The 21,947-nt window shown below is 45.0% G+C and overlaps 1 long non-coding RNA gene across 1 annotated transcript; it reads left to right on the forward strand.

The window, feature by feature from the left end:
* Window positions 1-4,780: 4,780 nt before the first annotated feature.
* Window positions 4,781-12,546, forward strand: LOC110348901 (uncharacterized). The gene is made up of 4 exons (XR_002394516.2): window positions 4,781-9,618; window positions 9,697-9,795; window positions 9,883-10,008; window positions 10,605-12,546. It is a non-coding gene; the product is annotated as an uncharacterized LOC110348901 (long non-coding RNA).
* Window positions 12,547-21,947: the final 9,401 nt, after the last annotated feature.

Genomic DNA, 21,947 nt, shown 5'->3' on the forward strand with positions numbered 1-21,947 from the left:
GTATAGTACCTGACCGCTAGAAAGCTCTTAGGAGATGATAGCTATTTTCATCCTTCTCTTTTTCCTCACCTTCCTTCCGTCCCTCATCTATCGTCTTCATCTCTCTTCTCACCCTCCTCTTCCTCCGTTATCTTCTTCTCGGGTTTGAGAAGACAAGAGAAAGTAGCATCTTTCACTGCTGCCAACCCGATTTGCTGTTGGCAGGTCCAGTGTGTGTACATCACAGCTGTTTCTTTTCCTGTTAGGAAATCTTCAAACAATTAGAAGATTATGGCACAAGGAGGTCTCAGTTCAGTTCTTCCTTTGAAAAAATTATTTATATTGAAGGAGGTGATTGCTGTGTATTATAGCTGTTACTTGGCTTTGATGTCATTTTTCTCTGCTGAGGGAAAAATAAGTTTCCTTGACCAAGACTAAGTTTCCAAGACTGATCCAGGGGCCTGTTCCATTGTTTCCTTCTAGTGTCAGGTCTTATCATTAAGTCTGTAGTCCTTTTGAGCTGATGTGCATGGTGTAAGGTAGGGAACAATTTCATTTGTTTTGCATGTTGAAATCCTGCTTTTCCCCATACCATTCATGAGGAGACCATCATTTCCCCATTGTGTATTCTTGGCACCTTCCTGAGGGTCAGTGGACTGTACCTGTATGGGTTTATTTTTGAGCTCTTCATTTTGTTCCATTGGTCTATATATTTCTTTTTATGCCAATACTGTATTATTTTGATTATTATGACTCTGTGCTTCATTTTGGAATCAAGAAGTGTGATTTCTTGAGATTTATTCATCCTGCTCAAAACTGCTCTGGCTGTTTAGGCTCTTTTGTACTTCTCTGTGAATTTTAGGATTTTTTCTTATATGTGTAAGACACTATCACTGAAGTTTTGACAGGGATGGCATTGACTCTGCAGATAGCTTTGGGTTCTGTTGTCATTGAAACAATATTAAGCTTTCTCATCCATGAACATGGGGTGTCTTTCCATTTATTTGTGTCTAATTTAATTTATTTTATCTCTGTTTTATAGTTCTCACTGCAAAATTGCATTGCCTTCTTGTTTAAGTTTATTTCTAACTAATATTTTTTTGATATTTTATAAATGGAACTGTTTTCTTAATTACTTTTTGAAATAGTTTATTGCTAATGTATGGAACCAGAATTGTTTTTTATGTTGATTTTGCAACTTTATTTATTAATTGTAACCAAGTTTTTGTTCTGTTTTGTTTTGTGAAGACAGGTTTTTGGGGACATGTTTTTCTGGCTAGAATTTCAATACTATGTGGCGTAGAAATGGTGACAGCAGGCATAATTACATTGTTTCATATCTTAGAGAAAAAGTTTTTCATTTTCAACATTGGATATAATGTTAGCTGTGGGTTTTCATACACAATCCTTATTGTATTGGGGTAGGTATCATCTATACTTAACGTTTGTTTTGACAATACTTAATCATTACATGTCAGATTTTTTCAAATGCTTTTCCTGTGTGTATTGAGAAGATTATGCAAACTTTATCCTTCATTATGTCGATGTGATATGTCATTGTTTGATTCACATATGTTGAACCATCCTTGTATTCCAGAAATAAATCTCACTTGTGATTTATAGGCAATCTTTTCAATGTGTGCTGTTGAATTGGTTTGACAACATTTTTTCAAGGATTTTTGCATTGAAGTTCATAGGGATATTACTTGTAATTTTTATTTCTTGTGGTATCTATCTAGCTTTGCTATCAGGGTTATCCTGTGCTAAAATGAGCTTGGTACAGTTCCGTTGCCTTTTGCTTTTTGGAAGATTTTGAGAAGGATTAGTTTCAATTCTTCTCTAAGTGTTTATTAGAATTTACTTCTGAAGTCATCTGGTTCTGGCTTTTTTTGTTGTTTTTGAGAAATTTCTTAGTATTGATTTATTCTCCTTACTGTATTTGTTATTGATCTGTTATCTCTAAATTTCTTTTTGATTCAGTCTTAGGCATTGGATGTTTCTAAGAATCTATCCATTTCTTCTGGTTGTCCAATTTTGAAAGTATAATTTTACATAACAGGCCCTCGTGATCTTTTTATTTCTATGCTATCAGTTCTAATGTTTACTCTTTCATTTCCAATTTTATTTATTTGAATCTTTTCTCTTTTTTCTAGTTAGTACAGCTAAGCATTTGCTAGTTTTGTCTAGCTTTAAAAATAAAGTATTAGTTTGCCTGTATTGTTTAACGTTTGCTCTTAATTTCACTCATTTCTTCTCTGGTCCTTACTATTTTCTACTTTCTGCTAACTTTGGGGTTTACTATGATTTTTCTACATCCTTGAGGAAATAGAAACATTAGACTTTTGTTTTGTTTTTCTGCTTTCCTCCTCTTTCCCCTACCCTGCTCTTCCTCTTCCTCCTTCTTCTTGTGGTATCAGAGGTTAAACTCAGGGATTGCTTAACCACATTTTCAGCCCTTTTTATTTTATTTTGAGATTGAGTCTTACTAAGTTGCCGTGCTGGCCTTGAACTTGGAACCCTACTGCCTCACCCTCCCAAGTAGCTGGGGTTATAGGTATGTGCCACTTTACCTGGCTCATTTCTTCTTTTCTAATTTAGATATTCATCACTATAAGCTTCTCTTTTAGAACTGTTTTTGATACATCCATATGTTTAGGTATGTTGTTTTTCCATACTCATTTGTCTTGATGTGTTTTCTAATTTTACTTATTTAAAAAACAATGTTTTGATATGCAACCCAGGATTACCTTGAACTTACTCTGTTCACTGTAGCCCAGGCTGGCCTCAAGCTCCCATTGGTCTTCCTGCCTCAGCCTCTTGAATATCGAGATTATAGGCATGTACCACCAAGCCCAGCTCACTTTTAATTTTTTCTTTGATTGAATTCTTGTTCAAAGCTTTTGTCATTCAATGTTCATGCATTTGTGAATGTTCACATTTTCTTTTAGTTATGAATTTCTACTTTTATTCCATTGTGGTTGAGAAAGATGTTTGGAATAGGATTAGTTTTCTAAAAAAATCATAAATACTTGTTTTGTGGTCTACTATGTGATGTGTCCTGGAGAATTTTTTGTGTGTACTTGAGAAGGATGCATTCACAGTTATGTAGAATATTTATGTGAGTGTTACATCCATTTGGTCTATAGTGTTGCTCCAGTCAGCTGTTTTCTAATTGATTTTATGTCTGTGTGGTATATCTGTTATTGAAAATGGAATATTGAATATCCTAGTGTCTATTTCTCCTTTCAGATCTATCAATACTGTATATATATTTTTAATACTTAGCTTGTGTACACCACACATGTGATGTACAATTGTTTTATCTTCCTAATGAATTTAATTTTTGAACATTATGTAGTGACTTTGCTTGTCTCATTTTTTTTTAACTTAAAATCTAATTTGTTGGAAATAAATATAGCCATTCCTATACTCTTTTGGTAACCATTTACATGGAATATCTTTTCCTATCCTTTCACTTTCAGCATGTGTGTCCTGAAATGAAAGTGAGTCTCTTATACACAGTATATAGTTGGATCCTTTTTAAATTCACTTAGCCACTCTATATCATTTGATTGATGAGCTTAATCCATTTACATTTAAAGTGATTATTGATAGGTAAGAACCATTGCCATCTTCTTAATTGTTTTCTTTGTGTTTTGTAATTCTTTTTTCCTTTCTTCTTTTATGTCACTTTTCTTTGTGGCTTCATTATTTGCAGCAATGTATTTTGATTCTTTGTTTTCTATTTTTTTTTTTTTGTATCTACAATACTGGTACCATGAGGCTTGCATAAAACTTAGAGTTGGAATAGTTTATTTGAAGCTGATAACTACTAAACTTTAATTACATATAAAAACTGTAAACTCTTCTTGCCTTTATTTTATGGAACTGATGCCAAAATTCACTTCTTTTTAAATATACATTTTGTAGCTGTTGTTATTCTTAATAGTTTTGTCTTTTAACTTTTATACCAGAGTTAATGATATAGGCACTATCATCACACATATTTTATTATTCTGTATATTTTATTTACTTTGCCAGTAAGATTTATACTTGCATATACTTTTATGTTATTACTTAGCATTCTTTTGTTTCAACTTTAAGAACTTCTTTTCAGTTTCCTTCATCTTGATGAACTTCCTGGATTTTTGTTTTTGTTTTTGGTTTTTTTCTTTAGCTTTCTTTCATTGCAAATGGATAGCTTTGCTGGGGATAGTATTTTTGACAGGAGAGTTTTTGGTGTTTGTTTTGTTTTGTTTCTTTCAGCACTTTATTTATATAGCCTTCATCTTTCCTTGCCTAAAAATTTCTGCTGAGAAGCTTGTTTGTGGCAAACTTCTTCCCTCTTGCTATTTTCAAATTTTTCTCTTTGCCTTTGACTTTTGACAATTCAATTACAATGTATTTTATGTAGAACATTTTATGTTCATTTTATTTGGAATCCTTTAATTTTCATGAATCTGTACCTCCATTTCTTTCCTCAGACTTGGGAAGTTTTCTGTCAATATTTATTTATGTTTTCTGCTCCTTTTTCTTTTATTTCTTTGGGACTTCAAAAAGGCATATTTTGGGTTGATGGTGTCACATGATTTTTTATGTGAAGCATCCATTGCTTAAGCTAACCTAATTGAGTGTCTGCTTCTCAAAACCTAATGAAAAGGTACTAAGATGGGAAAGAGAATTCTAAGATATGAATCCTGCCTTCACTGAGTTTATAGTATGAGTTGAGTAGCAAATGAGTGAGCATGACTTCCATATAAAGATTCAGAGAAGGGAAAAGTTTCTTGGGGTGGGGCGGAGGGTGGGGATTGAACTCAGGACCTTGTGCTTGTGAGGCAGGTGGCGGCACCACTGAGCTAAATCCCCAGCCCCAGGAAAAGATTTTTGTGGACTGACAATAAGCAAAGAAAGACCATGGCAGTCAATTTGGGGGATCTGAGAAAATTGCATAAATGAATATATACAAAGTAATCTCATGATCATTGATTTGTAGGTGGAACACTTACTATTGATAGAGCTGAAGTTGATGCAGTTTTGAAGGAAGCATTTTGGCCATAGGTATGAAGAATCCTCAAGATGCATATATCATTCAGCCAATTAGTTCCACTTTAGGAACTATATCACAAACAAATAATATGAAGTGCATGCAAAATTATAGATAACAGGGATTCACTACTGAAGCCTAATATAAAATAGCAAAGAATTAGAGACAGCATAAATTCCTACATCAGAAACTAAAGTCTTACTTTCAGCTCTGCCTTCTCCACCCCAGGCTTCCAAACTGGGCTTCCTGTTCCTCACAACTTCCCTTCAGTCTCCCAGGCCTACCTGTGGTGATTGCTGCTCAGGTTACCCCCTTGGTGACAGCTCACTATGTCCTTTCTGTCTTTCCAGTTTACTATGATTGGTTAGTAACCACATAATGTGATTCACATCAAAGAGAAAGCTTTAGCCACGTCCTGCAGATAACAAGTTAGGAAATTTGGGGGTGATATTCAGTGGGCTGATTATCTCCAGGAGATAACACAAATAAATCAGCACCATTCATAAGATTCTTCTTTATGTCTGGTTAACAGTTCTATATATTACATCCTCTTTCTTAAGATACCTGGTGTGCTTTCTGTCTCTAGCCTGGATACTGACTGATAGAGAACAGTATGCAAAAATATAAATAATATGTGGCAATGTTTAATTTCTATTATTAAATAGATAAAAAGAACACAAGAAGTAAAACTGTAAGATCAGTTTGATTGGAACTTATTTTTATTGTGTAGAGGGAAAAAAGAGCAAAAACAAATGCAAAAAGAAAGAAGAAAGAGAGGGTGACCAGTGGCAGCCTCCAGTGATTAGTATGTGAATTCATAGGTAAAAAGTCCCTAAGAACCAGGCATGGTCACACAGGCCTATAATCCCAGCACTCTGGGGGGCTGAGGCAGGAGGATTGCAAATTCAAGCCCAACCTGGCCACTTAGTGACTTAGCAAGACCTTATGTCAAAAAATAAAAAAAGGCTGAGGATGTAGCTCAGTGGGAAGTCTGGGATTCAATCCCCAGTGCCTTCTGCCCACCTCCCCCTGCTGTTTCCCACAATAACCCACAATGTCTAGATCTGGGTGCTCCTGAATGTTTCCTACTGGGTCTGTTTCCCCTCCCTTAAGGCCCCCTTTGGAGCCACGGTGAGGCCCTGGGTGCTGTCTGGTCTCCAGAGGAGCTTGGGAGGTTCCCTTTATTGCAATGCCATCTGGGAAGGAGTCACTTTGGGAAGACAGTCTGATGCATCTCAGTTCCCATTTCTATGGCAACAAAGTAGCAAGTCCTGAAAGTCTGATTGTGTTTTAGAATGTGGTAGCTGCTAATGATAGGCAGCTCAAGTCCCTCGGCCTTATTTATTATTGAAATTATTTTACTTTCATGTTTCTTTTGAACTTTATTTCTCCTACCCTTCTTGGACTTTACCCTTAAAAATACACAGTACAGATATATGGATGGGGATTAAGATATATGTATGTATATTTATTAGATATAGAGATAAAATAGAACATGGCTATGCTACGCAAACAGAGGACTGGGGACAGAGAGCGAGACAGGGCAAGGGAGAGAAAGAGACAGAGAGAGAGAGAGAGAGAGAGACAGACAGAGAGACAGAGAGATATCTTTCTTATATTTAGGGCTGCTTGCTTTAGCAGTTGTTATAGAGACAAAAAGCCAGATTACAGAGCTAAAATACCTGGACTGGACTTCGACTTGGGAGGGGAAGCAGGGCCAGAGGGATGCAAGGTGGACCTTGGCACAACCTTTGGTTTCTCTAAGGACAATGGAGAGCTGTGAAGAGAAGAGGGAAGCGGAGTGCAGGTGAATGGGCCTGGGACCCAGGGGGGAGTCCCAGGAAGGCCTGCACCTCCATGTGTCATCAAGGGGCCTCTCCTGTCACAGCTGGTGCGTCTTCAGGGAAGATTCTGCCTGGCTGCCCTGGCCACTGTTTTACCCCCTACAGTCTGATCTGCACCCATTGCCCTGTGGAGGTGGAAGCCACATTTGGGTGGGCTTTGGTGCATCCATGGGAGGACCACTCCCACGGGGTGTCCCTGGATCCCTCTGGGGACAGAGGCACACAGGACAGAGTGATTCGGGCCTTTCTTTCTAGCTTCAGTCTTGCTCCACCTTGTCCACTGGCCATGTAGGGCTCTTTAAATGAACAAAACCTAAATTAAAAGCAGTCCCCTCTGTACTTCCTGCTCAGTTTCTCTGTAAACTTAGAGATGCTCTAAAAACTAAAGTCTATGAATTTAAAAAATGCCATTTGTCAGCTGCTCTGGCCACTTTTCAAGTCCTCTGTAGCCACAAGTGGCCAGTAGCTGCTGCGTAGAATGGTATAGATGTGGGAGATTTCCATCATGGCAGAAAGTTCTATGGGACAACTTCCGTTTAGGGAATAGTGCAGTTTGGGAGATGAATCCCTATACATTGCAAAGCGTGAATAGGAATCGTAGCCTTTCGTTCATTGCCCCTTCCTTCCTTCATTGAACAGTTGAATTTGCCAGTAACTCTCAGGGAGCTGGGTTGCCAGTTGGGAAAATCTCACTTCCTGCCCTGATAAATCTTCTCTCCACAGCATAGTGGGGCTGTAGAGACACAAATCAAATGTGGCTGTTGGGTGAGAGACAGTAGCAGATGGAGATACAGAAGGCTGAGTGCCAGGAAGTGGGCATCAGAGAAAGGGCATCAGAGAAGGAGACAGTGGAGCAGTGGCCTAAATGGAGGGGAGGGGGGAGCAAGCTTGCCGATTCCCAGGTTGGAGATGTCTGGGCTGAGGGGCGAAAGGCCATGAGGTGGATTGAGCAGAGGAGAGACATGGTCTGGTTTAGGGGTTGTCAGGATCCTTCCAGCTGCTCAGTGGAGAGTAAAGTAGAGAAGGAAAGGATGCAGTGTCCCAGAGTGGCTGTGAGGAGGCTGTGTCATGTACCAGGGGAGAGAAGGCCATGGCAGGGACCAGGTGGTGGCAGTACCAGTGGGAGGGGAAGAAGTGCCCAGATTCAAGAGATCTTCTAGAAGTAGATCAGGTAGATTTGCTGGTAGATTCACATGGGGTGTGAGAGAAGGAGAGGAGTGAGAGATGATGCAAAGGGCTGAATATCTGCAGGGATCAAGGAGGAGCTGCTATGCTTGGGGACCAGGTGAGCTAGGGACTAGGAAGCTGGAGATGTTTATGAAACACGAGTGTGCTGATCTCAAGAATCTGAGTCTGTTCACTCAACAGAGATTTGCTGGGCTCTAGTACGTGCCCAGGGCTTAGTCATCTTGGATACGATGTTGGCACACCAACTCACTCTTATTTCCAGTCTTCTTGGATGGATGCATTAAAGAAAACGCTCACCTTACTTCCATTGTTTCTGTACCTGCTTATAAAGTCGACACTGAGCAGAGAACTCGGTGAAATGAGTAGGTCCCTTAAGTCTAGGACTGTTTTCTCTCTACTTCACCCAGTTCACAGCCAGTCACTGTGCTGAGTGCTCGGAACACTGAAAGCATAGAATACTGGTCCTGCTTGTCACTGTTGGTAAGCTGACAACTAGTGGGAGTTGCTAATGTGCAGAACAAAGGGGTCTGGATCCAACAAACCTGATTCTGAGCACTGGCTCCACCCCTCTGCACCCCTTGGTGTGGGGCCATCCCCTCTCTGAACTTGTTAGCTCATCGGTATAATGGGGCACCTGCCTCCAACTGGCTGGGATGTCAGAGGATTACAGAAAATGCGTATAAATCCCCCAGAACAGCTCCTGACACAGATGAGTATTTATCCAATAAATGGTTGTTAGAATTAACTTTGGAGTTAGCAAATGAATCAGATGTGTAATCAGAAAAATATAATAAGTCATAGAGATGCTTTTAAAAACAGATCTGAATAAAGAGGTAGGAGACAAGATAGCAAGACTAGCGATGTAGAATTACTAACTCTAGGATGAGCATCTCACTTACACACTGGGCTGAAGGTAAGTGCCCTCAGCTCCCAGGGCCTTGGTTTTCTCGTCTGTACAATGGACACAGTAGCAGCACCTCGCAGGTTTGTTGTGACTTTAAAGGGGCTTAGCATTGTTCTCAGCGCTGAGGAATTGCTCAATAAATGCTGGTGGTTACAGTTTCCTTGGGAACCCAGGGAGCCAGGGCAAGCTGCAGAGAGGAAAAAGTGAATCAGAGGGAAAATGTTCATATCAGAAACTGGAGATCAAAACAAAACAAAACAAAGCCCTTTTTTGGGCACTCAGGAAGCCAATCTGAGCTGCTCCTCCATGGCCTTGTCCAGCTTTGACAAATGTTTTTCCTGTTCCCAGAGCAGACTCTGATCCTCTTCAAGATGGGAGACTCTCAGGGAAATCTTCAGAGGTTTGTTATGACGGAAGCAGGAAGGTGATGGATATGTTTTGGGGCATTTTGAAACACAAAGGTGAATGTAATTTGGGAGGAGAGCTGTATTTTCATCCAGAGCTATTAAAATGCACCAGAGTGCCCTCTCCCTAAACCCCTGCCAGCCTTGATATTTTCCTAGATCTCCACTCTAGAACTTCTGTGAGTGACACAGGCAGCCATGACCGAGCTCACCGGAGTGGCGCAGCCAGTTTGCAGATGAAGTTTTCCCAAGTGGGTAAGTCGTCCCAAACTTTCACTGATGGAGCTACCTGCAGGGCTGGCTGGTGGCCTGACCTACTTCGTGTTCACACAGGCCCAGAGCTGCCTGCAAACATGGCCAGCGACAAGGACGTGGAGTGAGTCACTTCCCTTTGCCGTGATGTGCCCACAGCTGCTCAACTGCACGATCGGGGTAACCCCTTGAAAACCCCCTTAGGAGCTGCGGGCAGGGGCAGCCTTGCTCAATCTGGCTTAATTGATGCTCATCTCATCTGTACAGCAGGTCCTGCTTAACCGGGTGAGGTCAAGTTCGAAGAGCTGAGTCTTGCAATCTGGGAAACCAAGCCATGAACCTGGTTCTGTCACCAGCTGAAGTCAAGTTGCTCAAGACTCCATCCTTCTCTAGGTCCTTTTGCTAAATGAGTTACAAGTGGGCAGTGTCTATGTCAAAGAATACCTTGAGGAATGAGCACAATAATGTATGTCCATGTCCTGTTCAGTAACTATTCATAACTGGTCCATGCTGACCACACACCAGCTACCATTCTGAGCACTTCACGTTCATCCACTCATTTGACCTTCTCACTAGGCGAGGTGGTCATTACTATTGTTCCCATTTTACAGATGAGAAAGCTGAGACAAAGGTGTGAGGTTGCTTTCCCAGGGAGATGCAGTAAGTAGAGAAGCCCATAATGGGGCCTGATTCCAGACCTCAGGCTTCTTATCACTAGTAATACTCCCTCTCAATGAGTGATACTAGTTAGGGTTTTATTAATAAGTCCGGTCTTTACTGCACATCCTGTGAGCTATCCAAATCCCACCAGGAATCCAGAAATAATGCCCAAGCCTGTCTTTTTCCCACCATGGGAAGCGGTAGTTAATCTCAGCCTTTGAGCTCTGGATAAATCTGTACACTTATTTATAGAGAGACATAACTAAATTTTGCCTGTCCAGCTGTCCAGGCTTGCTCACTCTTTTTCTTTCTTTCTCTATTTCCCCCAGAGAGCCTATCGGGAGCTTATTTGGAGTGAATACCATTCGGAAAAAAATTCAGCTAAGAAAAACAGGAATCAAGACATCAGTACAGGTTGCTGACAGGACCTTTGATCTGGCCAGAAATAAATATAAAGGAAGCAGCCACGAGCTCTCTTGCTGAGTTGCCATCCAAACCAGCGGAGATCAATTTCGGTCTCAGGTGGCCCCCAGGACCGGGGAGCAGTGGGTGTGAGTTCCACTTTGCAAGGGGAGGCTGAGGCTCCCTGGAGATTGTCCAGTGCTTCCTGCCTCCCGAGGCAGGGGATGTGGGGAGAAAAGAAGACTCCAAAGAGCTCAGCACTGGCAGTGGGCTGGGTTCCGGAGAAGAGTCTGACCTGATCCAGACGTGACAGTGAACTGCAGCATTTGGGAAACGACAGTGATGACAGCAGGTCCTTTCTCATGCCTCCCACACAGTGGGCAAAATACTCACACACATAACCTTACTTGACCATTACGGGGGCCCTAGGAAGCACGGAGGACCATTATTTTCACTTCAGAGGAGAAAACCGAGGTTTGGGGTATATTCATGAGTTTCCCAGGGTCACCGTAGCTAAGGTGCCTCAGAGGAGAATCCAGGCTCTGTGACTCCGACACTTAGCCATTTAACCACTCTTCTCTTCTTAGCTAATGACCGCAGCCCAGACGTTTGAGTTTCTCAATGGAAATGTTATAGTTTCCCGCCTTGGTCCTTGAGCTGCAGTATTATAAAAACAGCATCATGAAGCATGGTATTTATTGAATGCTTGCTGTGTACACAGCCTGTGGGGGACTTTGACGGTCCAGAGGTGGGTGTGCACAGGAGGGCTCGGGAAGGAGTAGGGGAAGAGGTGTGGTTATTAGGTGATGTGGCCCTGTGTCTGGCTTGGGTGGCAGGATGAATGGCAGGACCACTCACCAGATCAGCACACGGAAGGAAAAGGATCAGCGGGGAGAAGGGGACAGGGACACTGATCACTCACTCAGCACCAGCCCCTTACTCCCTACAAATAGACTTTGTTCATGCTTTGGCTGGTGGTGTAGTGGTGGCGTGTGAACCATTTCTAATCCATGAGTATTAGATAGGGGCTGGAATGACTCCAGAAATGTTGCTTCTTGATTGATCCAAGTGATCCCAGAGAAGGGGTTGCCTGCTGTCCTGTGCTTTCTGCCTTTGCCTGGGGTCGTGGTGTCTGGAGCCGGGACCGCCATCTTGGGAGCCTGTGTTGACGACGTGAATGTGTTGAGCCTTGGTACCCACCTAAGGGGCTGCCCCTCGCCTGCAGAACAGCTCTGTGGCTTCAGATGCCCCACATGGCCAAGCCCACTGTCTTTCTCGTCTCATCCGTGGCGCCTACATGAGTGGAGCTGGTTTAGTCTCTAGACTCCTCAGCACCCAGGAGCAGAGTGAAGAGGTTGGAACACGGTCACTGCAATGGAAACACAAAAGGCTGGTAAACCCGTCCAAATCTAGAGCCTCCCCCAAAACACGGTAGTTTAGCAGTTGCCTGGGGGAGGGAGTGTCGGGTTCCCTCTCCGTGCAGACCATGCTATAACACCTCTCCTTGGAGTCTGGGGAGGACCGAGGCCAGGCCATGTCTGGCGTTCAGGGGCTCTCCCTGGGTAGCTTCTCCCGAGGTGCAAGTTCAAGGAACCAAGTCTGGCCACCACGAGTGGAGTGGACTCATGAGTTCATGCTCAGGGCACTGCAGCTCGGACCGGGAATGTAGGGGGGAGGCTCCTGTCTTTTAGGGCCCCTGATGCAGGGAGACCCTGTCTATCGGAATACCCAGTTGACTCTGAGCTGTGCTCCCAGACAGCCAGATGCAGCCTTTGCATCCCATCTGCAAGCATTTGAGGGTCCCACAGCCATGGGGATCGGAGCCCTGACCTCTTCCTCCCTCTCCCTTCCTCTTTCCACCCCCCTCCTTCCTCCTGTGACATCTGAGAGGGGCTGGCAGCCTGGTTTGTCACAGTCACAATCTTTGAAAGCCTCCTCCTTCCCGACCTCATTCTCCCCCCACTCCCCCTGCCCCAACCCCAGAGCCTCCCATGTCCGCTCCTATTTGGCTCCAGATGCTGGAGGTTACAAACTGCCCGCCCTGGCTTTTCCATCGCCCTGCATTGTCTTCACTGCCTGTCCCACTGCAGGAGTGCAGGAGTGCGCAGCCCCCACCGGCGTGTGCGTGCTGACCTCCTTAGCTCCCAAGTCAACTGATTGCACCTGAATCCACTTAGAGGTGAAAGGATAAAGCAATTTTCTTCAAGATGTGCCCTAAACTCTTTCGTCTTGGAGGTCTCCAAAGGGCAGGAATGAAGGGTGCCCCTCCCATCCCACCCTACATCTGTCTCAGCACCCGAGCCAGGCTCGCCTGGGGCCAGGCGATCTGGAAGAAGCCCTGGCTGGGTTTGTCAGAGATGTGCAGAATCTCGCCCACCGTGCTAGGATGGTGGCCATGATTGGTTGGTCAGCTGACTCGAAGAGTGCCAATTAAACATGGACACGATCGATCTGCATTAGAAAGTGGGGAGGCAGCGATGGGAAAGGAGGCTGAAGTGCATCGGTCTGATGTGGGCCAATTCGCTGTGACCCGAGCTTTGTGATTGTTAGAAGAGGGGGACAGTAAGCTGGGGCTCAGCATGGCAGACCTCTGCTCCCAGCTCTCTCCACCGCTGGGGCATCTCTGCACCGCCTAGCCCCGGGATGTTTGGGAAGAATGTTGGGTGGTGGCTGCCTGTAAGGTCGGAAGGCAGAGACCCAACTTCAGATCCCAGGCCTGGTCCCTATTCACTGTGTTCCTTGAGCAAGTTACTCTCCTCTGAGCCTCAGTTCACCGCTGCCCCAAGACCTGCTGGAAGGATCAAGGCAGGGAGCATTGAGCATGGAGTCAGCCCTGGCTGCATGCTGTGAGCGTTACCCAGCTCAGCCATTCGCCTGTCCCTGGCTTGGGTGTTCGCATCTGAGAGGGTATGGAGGGACTTAAAAGACAGCAGAGTTTTATCCTTGCAACACCAGCTTCTGGTCCCCTGGTCCTCTGTCCTCCTGGTTGTCTTTCTCTTGCAGTTTTTGTATGGAGCAGGACAGGGCTCCTGTGCTGACATCTCCACAGCCCTGATTCCCTCATACTTTGTCCGTCTCCGTCAGTCGACAGTGAGCTCCCATGGGCCCAAACCATGTCCAGCTAGCTCTGCAGCCTAGTCCTCCGGCAGCTACTTAGCACAGTAATGGCTTGGGTAGGGGACTGTTTGAGCCTCAGTCTGTCCAGATGGAATACGGGACTGAAACTATACTTTCTCACAGCAGAGTGGTTATAATGGAACTAGGCCATCCATGCACGGTAGGCAGCACACAGTATGTGCTCAACAAATGTTTGCTGTGTTAGTGTCCTGATTGTTCCAGTTGTTCCAAGTGACTTGTCCCAGGGGTCTCAGATATCCCACTTCCAACCAGCAGTGCCATGGGCTGGCAGTGGATGCTTCCCTGATGGAATCTCTGGAAAGTATCAGCAGCCCAAGGGTCCTAGGAGCTGGCAAACTGTCACTAAGTGAAGTCAAATGAGCTTCTCCTTCTGTTCTCCCCAGTTCTAGGCATCTTCGAAACCCTCAGTGAATTTCCATCTTTCTGTCCAATGCCTTTGTGGAAGTTTCAGGCTTTACCCCAAATTCTTGCCTGCTTGGACAACCCATTCTGCCTCCTAAAAACCACTTAAGGGTAAATGTGTACACCCAGCAATTCCACCTCCCCATGCTCTCTGAGAGAAACACTTGCAAATGCTCATAAAGGGCCACATAAAACAACACTCGTTGCCACCCTGTTTGCAGCAGCAGCAAAGTGGAGACAGCCTGAATGCCCATCATCAGGAGACGGCTAAATAAATCACAGCGTGTCTGTTCTGGGAAAGAACGTTCAGCAGTTTAGAGTAATGAGAGCAATCTACAGAGGGATTTGCAGGACATATTGATAAGTGGGAGAAATTGCAGAATGATTGCATTCATGTAAAAACAAAATTAAAAAGCACGTAGCTGAACATTGCTTCTAGCAGTGCAGAGAAGTTTCTCCAAGGAGCAAAGCAAGAACAGTGAAGCCAAGCAAGATGGATTGGAGGGAGAAGAAAAGAAAGTCATGAGGATTTTCACTGCTCATTTTCCTCTTGAAATACTGCATATTTGACAATAAGAATCCACTGGGCATTCTTACCATACTTGGGAAGTAAAAACACGCAGGGAAGGTGAAAATTGCAATTCTAAAGGACATAATCTCAGCACAATTCTGTAAACATGATTCTATTCCCAGTGCTTTGCAACTGGAGAATGGAAATAAATTGTGTTATATCCGTGTACTGAAAGACTATGCTAATAAGAAAAAACAATTGCAATGATGCACAGCGACATAAATGCTGTTGAGTGATATCATTGGATGGAAGGACCTATGTTCCAAAGAGCCACATTGCATGGTTCCATTTGCATAAGGAACAAAACCACAGAAAACAAACCTGGGGGCAGAGAGGTCTTCGGGAGCTGGGAGCTTCCAAATTCAGGGATTCTTTCCTGATCCGTGTGCAGGTTACACTGGTTTGTTCGGCTTGTGAAAATTCATTAAGCTGAACTCTTACGATTGGTGTGCCTTTTGGTATTCATGTTGTACATCAGTAAATTTTTTTTTAAAAGTCAATACATTAAAAACTTCTTTTATACAACAGGAGGAAAAAGCCCTTTGTCTTCCCAGAAGAACCACCATAAACCAGTCAAAACCATTTTCCAAGGCTTTAACACAAGTAAACAATCATTTATTTAATGAAGGGTGGAGTCCGCAGCTTTCATCAGATTTTCAAAGGGAACCTTCACCCCCTGTAAGATTAAGAACAAATGCCAGCTTGCTTTTGCAGTGGTTGGAAAGGTGGGGTGGGGTGATTGCAAAAAAAGAAAAAAGAGAAATTCACTTCCTGTTCTCAAGACATCGGGCCTGAAAAGTCCAGGGGGCTGTCGGAAGTGGGGAGGTCGGGGTGAATTCCATCTGCCCTTCCCCCAAGTTCTTGGTCAAAGTTGCTTCTCTCTTGCTGGGGGATGCTCAGCTTGTGTGTCCCCACACATCTGCAGTTTACGGTGCCTTGATAGATGCAGACTGATTTACAGGGAGGCTTGGGCTGGGGCAAATGTTCCCAGAGGAAGGGCCCCCTACTCGTTTGTAATTTAGGGGCGTTTCTTAAATTCCCCAGGCCATTGGCTCCCAGCAGAAAATAAATGTGGGTCATTTCTGGGATAGACGCTTCCCAACATATGCGTCCCTGTGAAGAGAGATAGAGGGCCGGGCCGAGTGGCTTTTCCCCATAAATCACCCTGCATTTGGAAAATAGCCCCTCTCCCTGTGAGAGAGGAGAGGGAGAAAGAGGTTGGGCAGACTCAGGTGCAGGACATTTGGAGGAAGCAATGGGCCAGAGGCAGGGAAAACTGGCTGCTGGGGACATGGCAGCTTAAGGAGACCCTGTCCCAGCAGTGGCATTACACCAGCATGCCATGTAGTGCATCTTTACTTTTTTATTTGTTGGTACTGAGGATTGAACCCAGGCCCTTCACACTGAGTTACATCCCCAGACCTTTTTTAAAAACTGATGTGGAGACAAGATCTTGCTAAGTTACTAAGTTGCCCAGGCTGGGCTCAAACTTACAATCCTCCTGCCTCAGCTCCCAGAGTCCTGGGATTACAGATGTGCACCACCACGCCCGGCTTTTATTTATTACCTTGCAGTGTGATGCTCCATGGTTACCCACTTCCTGTCTTTTGCTTTTTCTCTGAACAGTCCACGGGAAAGGAGTACTGAATATAGATGTGGATTAGAATCCTGGAGTTGTCCAGTCCTGGCCATGTGAACTTGGACATGCTACTTAAACTCCTTGATTCTTATACCATCATCTATAAAATGTCTATCCCATAGGGTTCTTGTGGAGGAGGAGTAAGTGAGGTTAAATAAAATCAAATGCCTCTATGGGATATTCAGTTGAGTTGCAATTCATAGTTATTACTATTTGTACGCCTTCCTTTATGTCAGTGGTTCTGTGACGCAGGGGTGACTTTGCTCCTGGGAGACAATTGACAAGGTCAGGTGATGTTGCTGGCTGTCGTGGCTGAGGGGGAAGGTGGTACTGGTATCTAATGGCAGAGCCAACAAGGCTCCCACACACCCTCTGTTGTATAGAGCAGCCTTCCAAACCAAGAGTCACCCAGTGAAAATGCCAACTTTGAGGAATCTTGCTCTAGGCTGTAAATGTTGTCCTTTCCCTAGCATTTCTATGCTGTTTTTGCATCTTCTCCCTTATTCTTTATATCATACTAGAAGGCAAAGTTAACTGTCACATGTCCAACATTATCCAAAATCCGGCTGGGTCCAAATCCTGATGAGTCTACCACTTCCTGGCTGCATCCTGTGTGGTCAGACAAGTCACTCAGCCTCCCTGAGCTTTGGTGTCATCTCTAAAAGTGGGAGCTACAATGATGCCCTGGAAAGGGGGCTCAGGGGCCCCCTCAGAAACACACCAGCGGCCTTCACCATCCCCGATGACCTGAGAAGACCATGGCCTTCTTGAAGATGGGGACCTCGGCAGCTTCATTTCTTTGTCCCTTCCTTTTCCCTGAGTTTCTCCTTTTGCTCCTTCTCTTTCATTCCTTCTCTCTCTTTTTTCTCCTGCTCACCCTGGGGCAGAAACAGAAGGGGCCCAAATTCTCCCTGCTGTGGTTACACATGCACAATTTCAAAGCCTACTTCTGAACACAACGTGACCTGTTTAAAGGGGGATGCTCTGCTAGTCTGGTTTCTTTCTCTTTCACTCCCTGGCTCTGCTTATTAAAGTTCGGTTCCTGTAGGAGGAAGGGGTGAACTTTGAAAGCTCCGGAATGAACGCTCCTCAGGGCCTGCTTATCACATCACGCACGCCCCCTGCCTCTCCAGCCCTGATGGTGATCGTGGGGATCAGAAGCTCCTGGGCGGGCTGCCACCCTCTCATCATCTGACCCCCGCTCATGGGCCACTCAGGGCCGCACGAGGGCCCTGCCCCATGCATCTGGGCACCACCTGCCCATTTCCCCCACACCGGGGGCAGAGTGAGCCCGGCTCCAGGAGAGCCCCAGGAAGACTTCAGCTCTCAGGGGCCCTATTTTAAACAAGGGATCTCACTCAGCAGGGACGGAGCAGCTTCCCCATGAGGAGCTGGGATGAGCGTGCGCCATGCGATGTCCTTGTTGTCACTGGGTCCTCAGGCCAAGCCATGAAGGTGGCTGCTTCATGGTGCCTCTGATAAAGAGCAGGAAACGAAGGCTCACAGAGACCCAGCAACTCACTGGAAGACAGATTTGCTATGTGGTGGAGCTGGGCTTCCAAGCATGGTTCCTGGATGCCATGGTGACCAACTTGTCCTTGTTTGTCGTGGCCTTCCCAGTTATAGCACTAAAAAACTGGTGTGGTTTGTAATCAGTAGGAGAGAAAGCAAGGAGACTAACTCCGATATTGCAAATTCTGCTCGTCTTTTACAAAGAATATTTTTCCCTCCTTCCCTTTTTCTTTCATTCCCTCCTTCCTTTCCTGTCTCTCTCCATCTTTCCCTTTCTCCCTCTTCCTTCTCCCCTCCCAGCCCTTCTTCTCACTTTTTCCTCCCTCCATCCCTCCTTCTCCTTTCTGCTTGGTCTACTAGAACCAAAGAGGTTGGGCCAGCAGTGATTTTTACTAAAGAATCAAGAATTACTAAAAACAGAACATTTGGATTTGCAGAAAGTTGCTTTCTAGTGCAAAGATTATGCACCAGAAATTCTTCCACAGGTTTGTGATGTTCCCAGGACCTCTCCTCCTCTCCCCTGATGTGCTTTCCCCTTTCTCATGGATCATCTTATATATTCTAAAATGTCCCCTGCCCATAGGCATGGTGGGTTCCTTGAACAGATCTGATGTGGAAGATGTAGAATCCCAGCTTCCTGGTTAGCCCTTGAGGGTGACTCCACACTCTTTGGGCTCAGCCAGTGAATGCCTGTGGTCCATTCCCTGGGCAATGCTGATTGGCCCAGAGGTGTGGGCAGGGATGTGTGCAAACCAATGAGAGCATGGCCACAAGTCTCCCTGGGACCTCTCTGAGCCTTAGTAACCTGTGGCCCATGGGCTCGGCTCCTGTTCAGGTCCATTTCTCTTCCCCCTCTTTTCCCACATTGACTACATTTCCCAGCCTCCACTCCGTGAGGTGAGGTCATGTGACTCAATTTCTATACCGGTCGGTTCTGCATATGTACAGAAAATGTTTTTTAAAAATTCCATTTGTACTGAACACATACTTTGTTCCATCATCATTATTGCCTACACAATCCAGTATTAAACTATTTGCATGGCCTTTACATTGTAGTAGGTATTATAAGTCATCTAGAGATGGTTGAAAGAACACAGAATGGTATTCATAGGTTCTATGCAATTACTGTGCCATGAGCATCTGCCAACTTTGGCATCCACCAGGCATGGGAGGTTGTGGAAACACTCTGTCCACAGGTGACCACACAGGTGGGTGTGATATCTACCTCGTGGTCCAGCGACACGGCACCTGTCATGCCCTTTCCTTCTCTGTGCCCTTAAGTGATGGGAGAATCACAGGTAGAAGGAATCTGGTTCCAGAATCACCTCCTGGAAGTGGCTGCCTATTGGTCGGTACAGTAATACCTGTTTTGGACTTTATGACAGCTGGAAATACACCATATTGGTGTGAGCCACTGAGTTTTGAGGGCTTATTTGTTATAGCAACTGGCCTAATTAGCACAGGGTGGTCACATTTCTCTGCACTTTAACACACAGAATCCCTATGCTATTCAGAAAGCCCAAGCAATTCTCCCTGCTATGGCTGCTTGCATGGTCCCTGCTGGGAATATCCCACTGTTTTCCTCCTAGTTTACACTATCATCATCTCCCCTTCCCAATCTGGTATGAGGGAATTGAACTCTGCTCCTTTGCACTGAATTACATTCCAGCCCTTTCTATTTTTTTTTTTTTTTTTGAGAGAGGGTCTTGCTAAGTTGCTAAATTGGCCAGATTGGGCTCAAACTTGCAACCCTCTTGCGTCAGCCTCCCAGAGTGCTGGGATTACAGGTGTGCACCACCAGGCCCAAATTCTATGATCATCTTTAAGAACCTTATGAAGCCTCACATCTTTGGTGGTTCTCCCATAGCATCTCTTCTTTAAGAGACTTGTAGCGTCTCTCATAGTATCTCTTCCATTCACTCATTCACTCATTCATTCTCTGAATAGACTTTATGGGGATCTTCCTTGAGCATCTAAGAACTTTTCTAAGCACTGAGTATTCAGAAGAGAACAAATCTTGGCCACCTTATCTTAAAGTTTAATGAAGATAATAGACTAAACAGAAATAGAGAGCATGATCTGTTTTGTAAAAGCGCTAAGTACAGTCTTATACAGAGGTCTGTGGCTGCAGGTTTGGAAGGAGAATGTCCCACAAAGAATTGCTATTATGACAATGGCCAGGTATTGTTTGTGTTTACAGAGAGTTAGCAAATCTGAGCTAGTCCTCTGCTTGGCCCATCTTCTGAGAGTCTCTCTTTTCTGCTTCATTTGCCACCACAATACTGTCCAGAGGTTACAGTCAGTCAGCCAGCCACTGGAGAAAGTCCTAAGGCAGGGAAGGGAAGCTTCAAGCAGTGAGGGACAGCCTACCTTAGAAACCAGTGGGGTTGTATGAGACAGTGGGGCTGGCCTGACTTTAACTGAGTGTCCGTTTTATTCTACACAGCCATCAGACCAACCCTATCAGCTGGGTACTATTCTTCTGCTTGCTTTATAGATGAGGAGACAAAGGCTCAGGAGTGTGACACCACTTGCCAAGCTCAAGGACCAAGGAGGGGATGGATCCTCTGGGTTTGACAGCCCCTGGCTGCAGAAACTGAGTAGTCTGCTATGATGCTGGAGTCGTGGGTCCTGTAGGAAACTCTCCGTGAAGAAAGAAGAACATGGAATGACGGCAGCAATTGCAAGACTATGGCAGAGTTAAAGGAGCCAACACGGCCAATGAAACACCCTGGCCTGCGACATAGCCCAGAGAGTCAACTACTCAGGCCTGAAAAAGCATGGGACCCTGGGACAGGACATGTGGCCTTAGTAGAGGAACTTAGTCACTGCCCATCCTAGCCCCAGCACAGAGAGGGGGCAGTCCCTACCTGCCGGGCGCTCTTCTCCTCCTTCCTGTTTCCAGCAAAGGCTCCCCCTGGTCCGGCCCTGCTGGGAACTGTTGATACTGCTGACCACACTGGTGCTTCCCAAGGCAGAGGCGGGTGCAGAGCTGGGCTGGAGGAGCAAACTGGCACATGCAGCCTCATGATCTTCTGCCTCTTATGTGCCCTCAATTTAAATACAGCAGATGAAATCTACATCTTCCAATGTCCTTTGGTTTTTGTTCACACAAGTACATCTTAGTGGAAATAAGAACATGATCACACTTAACAATATTTTTTGGCCACAGGCCATACATTTACAGTTGAAGAATTCCGGGAGCAGATCTCTCTGGAAAATAAGACTTGAGACCTAATGTGGCTGTGGAGGACCAACCAAGCATCCTCAGGCAGAAGGAGCTGCATGACAATCTTGGCAGGTCTAAGCTCTCTCGTATCTTAGATGGATTTAAAAATCTGCTTACCACTGCCGGGACAAATAGCACTACACACAAGGACACATGATCAAATGAAACAGAAGCAAACCTGCTGCAGTTGAGAAGGAGAGGGAGCCATCCCACAGAAGCCTGCATCAGAAGGCAGAGAAGGGAGTGAAGCAAGAAGCCCAGGGTCTGAAGACAAGAGTCCAGAGCGAGTCCAGGGCTCACAGCAGAAAGGAAAAGGGGAAACAAAACCAGGAAAAAGAAATCCAACTCAAAACAAAACCACCCATTTCTGATTTCCTGAGCTTTCAATGTGGTGATCATTAACAGGAGCATGCTGGTTAATCTTAATTGCTGGGGCCAAGGAAGTGAATTTGCGAGGGTAATCAGATCCCAAAGCATACAGGGCTTTATAGATTAAAGCAAAGTTATCTCCTAATCCCATCAAAACGTCATAATCTTGTGTCACAGCAGCATCTAAACACAGCTGATTGAGATGCCACGAGTGCCAGATCTGGGATCCATCACAGCCTTGCAGTCCGGAAAGCAAATAACCCCAAATGAGAAGATTGGATTTAGTGTGGTCTGGAGATATTTACTACAAAGGCCCGAGTGCTGGCTTCGTCTCTCCCTCGGGCTTTGCATGGGGCAAGCTCTCGGGTCCCCAGATGCATCTCGCTTAAAGGAAATTCTCCCCAAATGGA

This window comes from Heterocephalus glaber, unplaced genomic scaffold (genome assembly GCF_053883595.1).
Source record: "Heterocephalus glaber isolate CG9 unplaced genomic scaffold, H.glaber_assembly_v1.0 deba00001687, whole genome shotgun sequence".
Classification (NCBI taxonomy): domain Eukaryota; kingdom Metazoa; phylum Chordata; class Mammalia; order Rodentia; family Bathyergidae; genus Heterocephalus; species Heterocephalus glaber.